The sequence below is a fragment of the Amphiura filiformis genome, chromosome 15 (genome assembly GCF_039555335.1).
Source record: "Amphiura filiformis chromosome 15, Afil_fr2py, whole genome shotgun sequence".
NCBI classification, from domain to species: Eukaryota; Metazoa; Echinodermata; class Ophiuroidea; order Amphilepidida; family Amphiuridae; genus Amphiura; species Amphiura filiformis.
The window spans coordinates 64302028-64317884 of NC_092642.1; positions in this window are offsets into that span (position 1 = coordinate 64302028).

A 15857-nucleotide genomic window follows, 5' to 3' on the forward strand; every position below is an offset into this window, starting at 1 on the left:
TCGTCACTATGCATAGATAGATCACGACAATATTTTAGGTGTATTTGACAGTTGATTTCCAAGATGTTATTTCTTTGGCTTGATTTTGATCCATATTTGAAATCTGAATTATTGTGATTGGTTATTTCTATCTTAGCAAAATTGATCCACAATGTCATAATTATGTGCAAATCAAAGCGGCCTTGAGTTGTAGCTAATCAAACCCAGGAGGCTAGTGCAGCCCCAATATGGTAAAAGATTCCATCTTATATTTAGTACACTAACATGATGTTACTTCCTTTTGCCATAGATTTGGTGACTTTTTCAATGACCCTCACAAGGTAAAAGGGTGTAACTTGTAAAGACAAGATTTTACTTTCTTTTGTCAAAACAGTAATGTCACTTTAATCTCTTTGTATACTGCAACTTTTCCATGTCGGTCAAAAAGAAATCATCACAAAAATAAATTGTTAGGGAAGTAAATATAAGACACACCCTTACCATATTATGGGTGAGTAAGCATTCAATTGTTGGCAAAGTAATTAATTAATAATAATTATATTTGTAAGAGAACAAGATTGTGAAAACAATATTGTCTTATTTTTCTCTTCCAGAAACTTTTGCCACCCCCTAAAGATGACATGGGAATTCTTAAAAACTTTTGCATTTTTAGCAGTGGGAAATTCCCAAGAAAATTGTCATTTAGAAGTGCAAATTCCCGCAAAAAAATCCCTCTTACAAAAGGAATTTCCACAGATTTACCGGTCTTTACTGATGAGCACAGGTAATTCCATTTTTTCCCTTAAAATGGAATATCCCCAGTTTCCTATTTTTATGGAAAGAAAAGATGGTCTTCTTTCGAGGGGTGTTATTCATTTCTGGAATAGGAAAGACAATACTCCATCATGAGTTTATTAACAAAGCAGGCCCTGTTTCACAAAACATTACTATGTGATCTTACAAGTTTTTTACCACAGCTATTAAATCAATGGTAAGATCGATCATGTCTTTTGTGAAACAGGCCCTCAGGAGACACACAGACAAATTAATATGTAGTTTTAGACTTAATGTAGTCCTAGTCTAACACATTGTTAATATTTTTGTCCGCACCATAATAATATTTTTGCTAATTATCAACAAAGATTGTAAATTTTAATTATTATGTAACATGTACACAGAGAGAAGTTATTAAAATATTAAAACTCTTCAGTCCAGTTACTGGGGATTTTTTATTTAAAAAAGAATTGAAAACAGTTGTTGTGTGTGTTTCTTTAGGTTGTGTGTGTTTCTTTAGGTTGTGTTTAAATTATGTCTGATTTGTTCCGGGTCTAACGCCACCTTCAAATTTATTTCCAATAAGTATTTACCCAATCAAAGCTGTTTTGTACTTCCCGTCCCATTTAAAGTATTTCACCCAACCTTGGCAAGGATCTCTTACTTCCAGAGGAAACATTTTTTTAGCCTTAGTGCATAATTATTGACCTTATTTAACCCCAAGATAACCTCAACATCCTTCAGTTCATTTGTAAGTCTCCGACCCAATAACTATTACGATTGCTACCAAGTTAGATTAGTAGTGATGGCATCCATTTTATGAAAACTAGAGCACATACACGTACATATACTGCACCAAGAAAGTATCCCTACATTTGGAAAAATAATCACAATTTCAAAACTGAACCATATCTAATCCTGCACATTATGACACCACATTGAAGTAAAGTTGAAAATGAATAGACGACACAGTTTCTTCAATGAAGCCTTATTTAGAGCAGTATTTACTTCGGTTTTTACTTCTCTGTACTTTTCATAACTTGCATTTTATTTGTCAGCTCTTTTGCTTTAAGTTTTCTTTTGTTCCTGTTGTTTTAAATTAAAGGCACACACAAATTAGCCATTTACCACTCTCAAACCAGATGTCTAGTCCATGGAGTTTTGAATAGGCCAGTGTGTCACTTTTAAAACTGGACCTTCGTCTAATCAAATGCTTGTAACTTTGCTTCTTGAAGTCATATTGGATTCCATGGGGTCTCAAAATGTGCCGGATTAGATAGTGCATCTATTAAAAAAACAAAGTTACCCAAATATGGTTAAGCTTTAAAATTGTGATTACACAGCCGTGACGTTGGTCACGGCTGTGATCATTGACCATGCCCCCACAGGTCACATGAAACTGGCGGGGCCACAGGTCACACAGGGGGCAAAAACGTGATGTCAACTAAAAATTCATCTTCTCCTACAACTTACGTAGGACAGCAACCTCACTTGCACACATGCATTGTTATTACCCAGTGTCTATGTGGTGTACACAGATTTGTGGTCAAAGGTCATTAAGGGGTCACTTCCGGTATATATACATTCAAAAAATTTTATTAGCTAAGTAAAACATAGCACAGTAACGATATGTTCACATATGATCTGCAGTCACCCAATGTATATGTGGTATTTTTTTATTTGGGGTCAAAGCTCATTAAGGGGTCACTTCCGGTATAAAAAGAAATACCTTTAAAATACATCTTCTTCCACAAATTATGTGGGACAGAGATGCCACTTACACACATGCATTGTTATTACCTAGTGTCTATGGGGTGTACACAGATTTGGGGTCAAAGGTCATTAAGGGGTCACTTCCGGTATAAAACGAAATACAATCAAAAATGTTTATTAGCTAAGAAAAACGTAGGACAGTAGCGGTATATGCACACATAAATTGTGGTTGCCCAGTGTATATGTGGTATTTTTAAATTTGGGGTCAAAGGTCATTAAGGGGTCACTTCCGGTATAAAATGAAATACTTATAAAATGCATCTTCTTCCACAAATTACGTAGGACAGTAACGCCACTTGCACACATGCATTGGTGTTACCCAGTGTGTATGGGGTGTACACAGATTTGGGGTCAAAGGTCTTTAAGGGGTCACTTCCGGTCTGAGACGAAAAACCTTCAAAATGCTCCTTCTGCCAGAAATAACATGGCATAGTGATGCCACGTGCAAATGTGCATTGACATTAGCCAATGTCTATGGGGCTTTCATATATTTTGGGGTCAAAGGTCATTAAGGGGTAACAACACGGCTGTGTTCGTGGTCTTAGACCACAGCTAAGTCTAGTTTCTTCTTCTTCTTCTGTCAACCTTTACATTTGCTCTAGCACTCACATGCTTACATCGATTTTGACCTAACTTGGTCACAATGATCATTGACCGTGCCCCTACATGACACATGAAACTCATGGGGTCAAAGGTCACGCAGGGGTAATAGGGGTCAAAAACGTGATTTAAACTAAAAATGCATCTTCTCCCACAACTTACGTAGGACAGCGACGCCACTAGCACACATATATTGTTATTACCCAGTGTCTATGTGGTGTACACAGATTTGGGGTCAAAGGTCATTAAGGGGTCACTTCCGGTATAAAACGAAATACCTTCAAAAATTTTTATTAGCTAAACAAATCATAGGACATTAACGGTATGTTCACACATTAATTGTGGTTACCCAGTGTATATGTGGTATTTTTTTATATTTTGGGTCAAAGGTCATTAATGGGTCATTTCCGGTATAAAACTAAATACCTTTAAAATGCATCCTCTCCCACAAATTACGTAGGACAGTGACACCACTTGCACACATGCATTGTCATTACCCAGTGTCTACGGGGTGTACACAGATTTGGGGTCAAAGGTCATTAAGGGGTCACTTCCGGTATAAATCGAAATATCTTCAAAAAATTTTATTAGCTAAGAAAAACATAGGAGAGTGACGGTATGTTCACAAATGAATTGTTTACTCAATGTATATATGGTATTTTTTATTTGGGGTCAAAGGTCATTAAAGGGGCATTTCCGGTATAAAACGAAATACCTTTAAAATGCATCTTCTCCAAATTACGTAGGACAGTGATGCCACTTGCACACATGCATTGTTATTTCCCAGTGTCTATGGGGTGTACACAGATTTCGGGTCAAAGGTCATTAAGGGGTCACTTCCGGTCTGAGACGAAAAACCTTCAAAATGCCCCTTCTGCCACAAATAACATGGCAAAATAAGGCCACGTGCACGCATACATTGACATTAGCCAATGTCTATGGGTTTTTTCATATATTTTGGGGTCAAAGGTCATTAAGGGGTCACAACACGGCTGTGTTTGTGGTCTTAGACCACAGCTAAGTCTAGTTATTTTTTTAAGTGTAAGGATACTTTCTTGGAGCAGTATACTTGCATATATAGACTGAAATAGTGACTGCATAATCTCTCTAAAAAAATTCAGGCAGGACAAAAATCAACATGGTTGATTTTCTAAACCTGGGGAAGTGTTGGTTACAACCCGGGTCATTTGTAGTGCAACAGAAATTGACACTTTTACCTACTTTACCGGAAGTAAACAAAACTATTATTGCCCACTTTCTATTGATATTGTTTCCTGAAATGATTTTGTCTGCACTCTGCACAGTGAAGCATAATATTATAAAGTTCTGTGACAATAAAATCAATTGCAGATCCCTTCATTTCAAAGTTTTCTGCAAGTTCTAGTTCCGAGTAAAATTTGTCCACCGTGCTTACACGTTGCAATGTTTACATCATGACAACTGACAAGGGACTGTAAAAACACCACCGACTTCACATATGTTTTGATGAATCCATGCGTCTGAAAATATTGGATCCAAGACATAATGATAAATTCGGATGCTTTACTCCCAATATTTATTGATCTCACTACGAGTTTTAAAATGGGTTTGAATGTCTCGCCTGATATTTTTTAAACTTAAAGATCTACCAATAAATATGGGCTCAAGAGATCTAATTATATCACAATCGGCTGCATAATTGATCTATGAAAAGACAGGATGAAACATGAACCCCAGACCTGCCAACATACCCAAGTCAAATTCAAAGACTTGAGGTGTGCAATACTTTCAGAATTCAGAGTTTTGCAGGTCTGAATTTATTACAATAGACTAAAGAGAATGGTATAGCAAATTTCAAAGTGACATTTTCATCATTTTCTGCTGTTCTTACATTTAAATTTGCCATCACTGAAATTTTCAGAAAACAGGACTGTCCCTCATTTTCATTTTGGTAAACCCCAAATGAGGGACAGTTTGAGGGACAGTTGGCAGGTCTGGACCCCCCCCAGTATCAACCAGTCATAATCTTGGGAACCCAGATTGATTCAGGTCCTGGGTAAATGAACTAAACTGAACTATTATTCTAATGTGAACATGGCTCAAATGACGTCTGTTGGGTACACTTATTGTGTGTTCTATGTAGTTCCTGGGGATATTTAATTTTGGATTGACTGGGAGATTTGTTAAAAACATTTTTAGAGTCCCATCCCCCAACCTCAATCCAAAATTGATTTCAACCAAAAGTTCAATCCAAAATTTCATTTTCAAAGTTTAATCCAAAATTGATGAAAACAAATTGTCTGGAAAGTAAATTTACCAAACTGTGGAATATTTTCCCTAATATTGTTAAAAACATATTTAAAAACAAGTTTTTTTGACCATCTGTAACATGTGATTAGATCACCACATGTCAAAGTCACATGTCTTACCATATATGGCATAGTTCTGGGATTGATTAATGTCAAGTGTGTGCCAAGTAATTATCTTGGATTCATATATCGTCACCCTCGTAACAAAACTGCCTAAGTCATTATTGCATGTTTCTCATTTGTGATTTTGATTTTCTGAATAAAAACCCATAAAACCTCAAATTTCCAGTCGCATTCTTCATTCACTTATGGAATACATCTCTTTTGATGCATTCCATAAGTTAACGAAGAATGCAGCTAGAAATTTGATTAATCGAAACATGTAATAATACTTAGGCAGTTTGGTTTTGAGGGTGACGATATGCGAAATCAACTTTGGAGTACAGAGAGAACAACTTCATTAATATGCAACACATTAAGAATAAACAGTTAACACATTTGGACACATTTGTACCTTGTTTATACAAATCTTTTTTATATCAACATAAATATCATGGTTAAGATTACATTTACCTGCATGATTTACATTGAAATTAATGTGGTACCTTTTGGGGAAAAAAACTGTCAGCTCTGTTGACTTACCCAAAAAATATATGGACTCAAACTTGCACCATGCGTAATGCTATCATGGTAAATCTGAAATATTGGCTTGTCATGCATGGAGACCAAAATAGTGTACCTTTAGCATTTATTGGCAAAAGCCTGATATCCAATGATGGTTGCATCTTCAAGCTTGCACATGTGATCAATGCATTACTACCAAAACGCATACAAGCAGACAGTAAATTGAAAATTACAAATGCATGGGGAAATAATCGACTCCCTATTCCAGAAAAATACAGAACTAATTTTTTTGAATACAAAAAATATTATCCTGTTTTGCCACATGAAACATAGCTAAATCCTAATCCTTTAGTTAGTCCTAGCTAGCGATAAATGTCAAATTTTAATATATAGCCAATTTTTGGAAATAAGGGCCAAAAACATGCGTTTTTAGGGTGTTTTTCGTATGCTGTGACCATGGAGGTAGTAGACAATCAAGCCTAAGACTTATTTCAGTTTATGCATTCTAATTTTGGAAAAGACACGTTTCATTCTTATAACCAACCATTTATTAAAGGTGAACCTCATTGAAAATAAAGTTATATATCAATGGAAAGCTTATGATGTCAGGATATTAAAAATTATTTTTTCCGATTTATTTGATGGCTAATAAAGCTGAAAAATTAAAAAAATGATTGAATTTTTGGTCTTTTTTAAGGCGCCCAAATCAATCGTCTATGACCTTGGGAATGCTCGTGACGTAAGCTCAGGGTTCGCAGTCACGTGATCCTACTCGGAAACATGTAAACAAGACTTGCTTCCTGTACTTTGCAAGCTGCCCGGCAAGTCTGATTTTCACAATAAAGCTTGAAATTAGAGGAATCTTCAAATTGCTGGTTCCTTCTATATATATTAGAAATAATAGAATTATTGTCAACACATAAATTTTCCGTACATTTTTGACAAAATCAGTCATAACTGGCTGGCTATAACTGGGTAATTGAGTTTGAATTTCGCGCTGGGACCAATCCCATGCGCAAATGCTGCTACCGTTCATGTCATGGACTGAATAAACATGATCGAATAACAAATTAAATAGTTGTTTGTGACATTCCCTATATATTCTTGATTCACTTTAAAATGTCTGATTTATAAAAATATCGTCTTGCAGTAATCAAAAAATTAATAACAAACCGCCGATTTCATCAAATCCAGCCCATAAAAGGTTTTCATATTTAGCGTATTGCGGTAATACATTCTTTCCACACAATCGCGATTGAAAGAAACAGATACTCGGGCAGATACTTTATTATAAAATAAATACAATTTAGGCTTAGTATGCCGTTATTTGATGGAATTCTGAAATCTGAATAAAATTAAAATATTGTCACTTGTGTCATGATTCTTTAATGATAGTACAATCAGTGTACGGTACTGAAAAAGTGAAACATTCATGTTTTATGGATTACCGAACACGATGCGTAAATTGCTGCTGAATTGCAGGGACGGATATGCACAAACACAGCGACTCGCTTCGGGCTTCGTCCTCCGTGTTTCATGGGGTGTTTCAGCAGATTTGATCAATCGTTCCCTTATATTTGGAACATTTACAGGAATAAATTTTGCTGATGAAGCAATAAGTTGGAAATATCAGAATGTGAATATCAAATCGGTCATTTTGTCTGCAAGTTCAGTACAGTCGCGGATACTGAACACTCGGCGAAGTGAGACTCAGTCAGTCACTGAGCTCATCCCGTATGTATCTATACGAGTTCGCCTATCATACGTGACCGGCCATGACTGGTTGTAAAGCTAAGAAATAATTAAAAAATCCTGTACATGTACCTTATTCTATTCCTTCATTTTCTCATTGTGATAAGTTCATCTCAACTTGGTGTGACGATCTGTACTGGTAGCACTAGCAGTTCTTTTTTTTTGTAATCTGTTTTCATTCCGGTTCTTCGGCGAATCTTCGCTCTTCGTGTTTTACTGTAATATTCCCTATGCATATCGTGGATGGCTTGGCCTATCCCAAATCACCCGCCAGCATTTTTCCCATTTTTAAATCCACACACTTTATTCAGGAACTTCATTCTTAATTTGATCATGATATTTCCTTCATGTTATTCTTATTTTATTGAAGATATTTTTCATGTAAAGTAAGTTGACAATGACTGAATTCGTGCATTGGCCCGATGCATGCCACAGTAATACACGGACATTGTGTTAGAGGGGTGATCTCTGACCAAAGTTTTAAAATACTTGTGGAAATTATTGTAGTGACATTGTGCGAGTGGGAAAATAACCTTTATTTCGTTCGATTCGGGCATTTTACCCCATGGACATGGCTTTTTTACGTTTTCGCGTTTTTGCTCATTTTGGTACATTGTAATGCATAGTGTGTTAGCTGATAATAGTTTATGGGTGCAGGGCCGTTCTTAGGGACTTTGCCGCCCTAGGCAAAGCCCCTCCCTGCCGCCGCCCCAATTTTTCTCCGCCCCATTACTTCTTTCTTTTTCTCCGCCCCGTCTATTCTTTCCTTTTCTCTGCCCGTTTCTTTTCTTTTTCTCAGGTCCCCCTTTTCCTTTCCCTTTTCTTTCTCTATTCCGTTTTTTTCTATTTTCGCCCTTTCTTTTGCGCCCCTCTGCGTTTGCCACCCTAGGCCACCGCCTTACCTGGCCTAATGGTCGGAACGGCCCTGTATGAGTGGCTTTAAAACTCAACAGCCGGTCGACCGGCAGCTAATGGCGGTTGAACCGCATTCCATATTGTTTAGAACAATAGAAACCGGCTATAAGGCGAGCCTGCACATTATCGCCGCCCACTTTCGTGGTGACCACGAGCCCTTCGTCGTTAGCTTCTCACCACGTTGAGTTGTATGCTCGGCCACTAGCAACTACTAGAAAGCTATTCTTTCCTCGCCGAAAAGATCACATTCCGTCCATGGCGGCTTATAAACTAGAACCAGAAAGTATCAAACGATTATAAATGGTCAGATATATCGGGAACATATTTAATGTTTATAAAGCGCAGCTTTCTCCTGCGCATTTTGATGCCTCTTTTGTTGCTCTCACGATATCCTTTGGTCGAGTTCTGGGCGCTTGAGTGGCTTCAAATCGGATTTTGAAAGTTGCACTTAGCACCTATTCAAGCCAAATCGTTGTACTGTGACCAATAAATGACCATTGCTTTTGTCCGCTAAATTCAAATGAGTATGTGCAAGGGGTGACACTAAATTCACGGTTGTTCTATTAGCAACGCAAAATCTATGAAAAATTCAGCTGGTTTACTAGCTAGAAAGTGAGGCCAGTTATCGATCTGTTATAGCTCGTTATGAATAATTCATGTTCGACCCCTTGGATCATGTTAATTGAGTTTGGCAAATAACAACGTTGTTAGTTTTGCGAACTTTGCCTGTTCAATGAGAGCATAGCGCCCTCAATACATCTGGGCACAAAACAGGCGAAAACGATCCAGTTTAATGAAATGGCGGACGGGTATTCCCATCAGGCACCAGTGATATGTTTTTTCAAAGAAAGTCTACTAATTTGATATGAAATGACATTTTGCACTATAGCAAAGTCAAAATTAGGACTTGCTGTCAATAATATGAAGGAAATATGTGACAGAGGCAAGGTGGGAAATACAAGTAGTATTTAAGTTATAATAACCTTTGATACCGACCTGACCTTCCATCATGGCGCCTTATTCGTCTTTAAGCTTTATGTATTTCTATTATGCTCTCAAGTAAAATAAAATACCAATTTGCACTGAGCAGGCAATGTTACTTGGCTCCCAGCATGAATTATTGATTTTATACTGAGTAAAGAAATGCACAGTGTATGTGCATGATGTGCAAGCATACTCCAAATATTTACGGTAAATATGAATAGTGGTCATATGTGGACATATCAAATCACGTGGCAACATTTTAAGATTTCAGGCTTGTTTACTAGTTAATTGCCATTTGTACTCTTTATTATTTATCTTTGTTAATTAACATATATTTTAAATGCTGATAAATCGTGGTTGGCTACCAAAAATATCTGTTAAATTCAATGTTTTATGAATATAATTCTACCACGAGAGGGGTCACGCAGCAGAATTTCACATCACCTGACTTAGCTACATTTGAGCTATGCTCTTCAAATTCATGTAAATTTCAAAGTTTATACATTTAATATATTTAATATGATACAAATTTTTTGTTATAACCAACTGGTACACGAAATATACTAGCTTATTACCTATACAGAAAGGTGATTATCAGCCTTCACTCAGCAAATTGACATGCCCGGCATATGCAGCCATTCTCCGTCTGGATAACATGACTGTCGCCCTCAATACGTCTGGGCACAAATTTAAATAACAATACGCTATTTACATATCAATGCGGCCTCATGCTAATTAAAGCTGCCCCATCCAGGAGATCATCCTTGGTATGTGTGTCGTGTGTTGAGATGTCAGCAGAAAGAGTTCATGAGATAAGTCATGAGATAAGTCAGAGATAAGTAAAGGGTAGCAAGTATTGAAGTTGGAAGTCGAAGGAGTAAAATAAAGTAAAGTTCATGGTTAAGTAAACAGAGCACATCGGTGTCCTTTGTCTTGATTTTGTGTGTGGGGTGTGTGTGTGTACACGATACAAGTGCCAATGATGGCAGTGCTGGGGATCTGGTCCTTGATAGGTTCAAGATTCCTGAGAAAGTCCGGGGTGTCGTGTATGTATGACGGAGTATGAGAAACAAGGGGTTTAATGAAGTGATCAACATAGAGGGATATGTATAAAATAATTAGAAAATGTTTTATAAAGCTTAAATGATATTAAACTGGTAAGAAGTCAGTATACACTACATGAGGATTTTTAAAAAAAAATTATTTATTCTATGGTTTTCTAGCCACTTATTATAAATCTGACATATTTCTGGCGAGTTTTGCAACTTTTAAAATTCTATTTTTTTATTTGATTTTTAATGCTATACAGTAATGATAATGTGATAACCGTTACAGTTTGTTAAAAGATCTGACTCACTATCTATGTGCGTGCTTTTTGACAATAACACGCAACAGGTGCTCAACATTAGTGTTGTCTAAATGATGCTGTTTTCGAGACATTAAAGATCATTTTATACAACTGTTACGTGTAGAAATATATAGAAATACAGAGTACAAAATATGATTCACATAACTGATCAATTAAGGTAATACACAATTTTAAAGTGTTGCGATTTGGTAGTTCACAACATCTTGCGAATGGTAGTGAGTTTCGGCAAAAATTGCATTGCTCATTTCCTTACGAGCGTGTAGAAGAATTCAAATATCACAGAAATGCTTTTATAGGTCCTGTGGTTCTTGAGTTATGTTGTAAAGAGGGCTAAAACAACAACACTTTTGTAAAATGTACATAACTCATTAACAACAATAAATTAAGCAAGTTTTCAAAGTATATGATTTGTAGAATGAACTTTTGCAAAACATCAAAGTGTTATTTTTCAGTAATATATTGATTTAGACAATAAAAATAGATTTTTTGGCTGTTTCGACCAACAATACCCTGTCTACCCTTAAATAATATGTTAATGTTGTTGAGTTTTGTATTGTCGACTACGCTTACAATGTACAGTGTAGAAAACGTCATCGGACCAGCTGTGTACAAAGAGTTTTGCAATGATGTGATTGTGTAGATCTGAATCGTGGCAATATGAGCGTGTTTATATTATAGTAAATTTGCAGAATTGTACGTACATCTTTGACGATCATCTTTAATTTATCGCTACGGCTGCTGTTTATAGCGAATCAAATTTACCAAATTTAAAATAAATATTCCTCCCTCAAATGATCTGGGCTATACCGAGATAATAACTGCAAACATGGGCATCAATCCGGGGAGACAGGGGGACATAAATCCCGGGGAACAGGGGGAGTGGACATCCCTCATGTTTTTAGATATAGGACACAATATCAAATCCCGAATACAGAATATCGACCGATAAGCAAACATTTGGAAATTACTTGTTAGTAATGACACACATTCACAAGCAGATTCACATTTACAAAACAGAAACATGTGGCATGATAGAGGCAATGCTCTTGTATTAACAAAACTGTTTGCAGTCATAAGCATAATTACAACTAGAGCTGCTGTGACTCACAAGCCACGAAGGTTAGGCGATGGCTTCTGACTTTGATGACATCTGCATGACATTGACCTCACCCATTATCAGGTAGCGGGTACCGGTGGTGGGGTGGGGGCTGTTGGCCTGTGAAAATTAGTGTTGGCACATTTTGTCTCGAAATTCAGTACTAAGATGGACTCAATGCTGACTTCAATATCAATCCATGCATGCTTTGTAATTGTGAGTCAAGTTTTATTAAGTGTCAGTGGACCAGTGTAATAATAACAATTTTGCAAATTGTGTGCGGGCCCTTATTTCATGTCAGTATGTAATAAGTTGATACAGAATATCGACCGATAAGCAAACATTTGGAAATTACTTGTTAGTAATGACACACATTCACAAGCAGATTCACATTTACAAAACAGAAACATGTGGCATGATAGAGGCAATGCTCTTGTATTAACAAAACTGTTTGCAGTCATAAGCATAATTACAACTAGAGCTGCTGTGACTCACAAGCCACGAAGGTTAGGCGATGGCTTCTGACTTTGATGACATCTGCATGACATTGACCTCACCCATTATCAGGCGCGGGTACCGGTGGTGGGGGTGGGGGCTGTTGGCCTGTGAAAATTAGTGTTGGCACATTTTGTCTCGAAATTCAGTACTAAGATGGACTCAATGCTGACTTCAATATCAATCCATGCATGCTTTGTAATTGTGAGTCTCAAGTTTTATTAAGTGTCAGTGGACCAGTGTAATAATAACAATTTTGCAAATTGTGTGCGGGCCCTTATTTTTTTCTAAATCAGTGATAATAGTGTAAAAATAATGCGCCAAATGGCTTCAATTGGACCTTCATTTTGCACAGATTTCCAACTTCTCAGGGGGAACATCCTCAGACACCCTACATATGGATAAACAAGTGCCTGTTTTCGCTTCTGTTTTGGACACCCATTACACTTTATGTTTTAAGCAACAAGACAAAAGTAATTAAAATAATATGTACATAATTATTATCAGTTGGATTGTTTTGATATTGTGATATCAAACACCCAGGGGAATTGTATTTAACCATTGAATTTACTCATACACTTCACGATCATGATGAAACGATCGCTTGTATGCTTAAAGGAAGGTGACCTGATATATTTGGAAAATCAAATTCTTTAAAACTTACGTATAACATAAAATGTCATCCCTTTCAAGCACTCATGCAAAAAGAAAATGTAAATGTTTTTTGTAAATGTGACTAATTCCTAATGGAATTACTGACATTTATACAGTGTGATATTGGTAGTCTACAATGTTTTTATTAATGATAATCATCATGATCATGTAATATATTGATTTCAAGTGAAATTTTCTCATAAACATATTGAAATTAGTAGTTCCAACTCAGTGTATTTCTCAAGATATCATCAAAAAAACTGCCGAATTAGTCTCAACTATGGTTAATTCGGCAGTTTTTTGATGATTTCTTCGGAAATACACCGATTTGGAACGCAAAATTTCAATATGTTTATGAGAAAAATATGGGCTTTCATCTGATACCAAAATCAGCATTTTGTTGAGGTAACGTGGGGGATTAGATTTTAAATCAGGTTACCCACCTTTAACAACACCACGTAAGATACAACCGGCTGACACTAAGAAATTTGCATGGCAAAATGACCCGTCTCCTCCGCAGCCAATTTGGTTCCGCTCCATCGAAATCAAGCTGGTCACGGAGGAGACTACCCTCCTTTGTGTTTGTTCATTTGTGTATGGAGAGCCATTTTTGGAGTCTATAATGACTTAGGCTACGCTCTCAGCTAGAGTCCGACGCTGCATTGTACTAGAAATACCTTTTCTGTGAAATCGCTATAGAGCCAACCGGGAACACGTATTCATTTAAATATATATAGCATTAATTTAGTATCACCCTTGTGGCCACCGTGCAGTGGAAAACCTTAATTCTTTCGTTAAAAAGAAATGAAAAAAAACCAAAAAAAAACAACAACAAAAAACACGGATCCACCTGTGCAACTATAAAATGGGCACATCAATTTGTCTCAAATATGAATGAATTTTAAGAAACATACGGGATATGATGAACAATGACCTAACGCCATGATAGTAGGATCTATTAGTCGTTTTATATTCAATGTATATACCGTATTGTCATAATACCAATATTTGTCATAATATATAATGAGTAATATTTAGCATCGTATATGTGCAGTCCATATGCACAAAGCGAATACTGATCTTTATGATATTCAGGTTTTTGTACATCTCATATAACATGTCACGCAGGAGGTCATACGTGTTGTCAAAACCTAATAAATTATTCATAACAGTTACGTAATCAATCGATAGTGCGGACACTTTTCACTTGCAAACCACCAAAATTTGTGATCTTTTAGCGTTGGAAAAGAAACCACGTGAATAGAGTGCCCTCTCAAGGATAGGTACTCTTTGGCAAGATAGTGCAATAAGCGATTTCAAAGGAAGTTTATGAGTGGTTCGTCGTGGTGGCCACTAGTCTTCGCTGTGAAGGGTGCTGTGAGTATTGAGTTATGCATTGCTGGTCGCAGATACATTGTCAGTCAGTGACCGTTATGTCCTAAAGGCGAAGCTTCGTGGTCATCACGTAAGTGACGGCGATAATGTGCATACTCGCCTAACAGAGAAGAACCGAAGGCGTCACTGGTGCGCAACTGGCGGATGAGTTTTGAAGCCCTCTCTATAAATTATGTGAACTTATGATTATTGTTCTCAGACTAATGAAAAACAAGAATCAGCACAGCATTTGTAAAAAGAAATTGAACAACTTTGTTACTGATGATATAAGGGAGTGTTCAGAGATGTTTTTATGGTAGGGGTTGCTTGTATTCTGAATTTCAAAAGGTTCAAAACATCTTGGCTCCCTAATCCCAAATTAAGTGGTAAGGCGGAAAAAGTTTTAAAAAAACACACATTTAAGGTTAGCCGAGAGTTTTTCATGCGCTGGATTTCAGTGGGGCGTAAGTTCAAAACAGAAACAGCCATGCAGAAAATGAACAAGCGTATCGGGATGTAGGCCTACTTACAATAGAATATCGATCCACGGTCAAGCCATGAAAAGGCTATGAAACTTGGCTCAGCTCGTGCCCGGAGCTCGTGAGTCGGGGAGGTGGGGGAGGGTGTCATGAGGCGGCATGCGGGTCGGATGCCGGGGGCACAAGCCGTTTTGGCAATTTTCATAAGGATTTTATAAATTTTAAAATTGATTGGGGACACTTAGTCAAGCTGCACCCTGGAAAATGTGTTGATTTTGAATTTATAGCCTTGATATCTTTGATGAAATAAATCAACGCTGCTATTCCCCTGATTGTAATAGGGTACAACAATAAAATCAACAACAATATCAAAAAGCAATTATTTGCAAATCGAATTTGGGAAGAATGTTCAACAAGACAGACTTAGCAGGCCTACAAATTTCTGAATTATATAAAGTGAAAAACAATCAATCACAATTCACTGTAGTCAGCGAATCAATCAAATAAAACTAAAAAGAAAGGATCAAGAAAGAATAAAGAAATAGTGAAAAAGAGAAAGAAAGAGAGAGAAAGAGAGAGAAAGAAAGAAAAAGAAAGAAAAAGAAAGAAAAAAAAAAAAATGAAAGGAGAAAGAAAAGAGGAAAGAAATGAAGTAAAAATGAGGAAAGAGAATAAAAAAAAGAAATTTCAGCCACACGGCT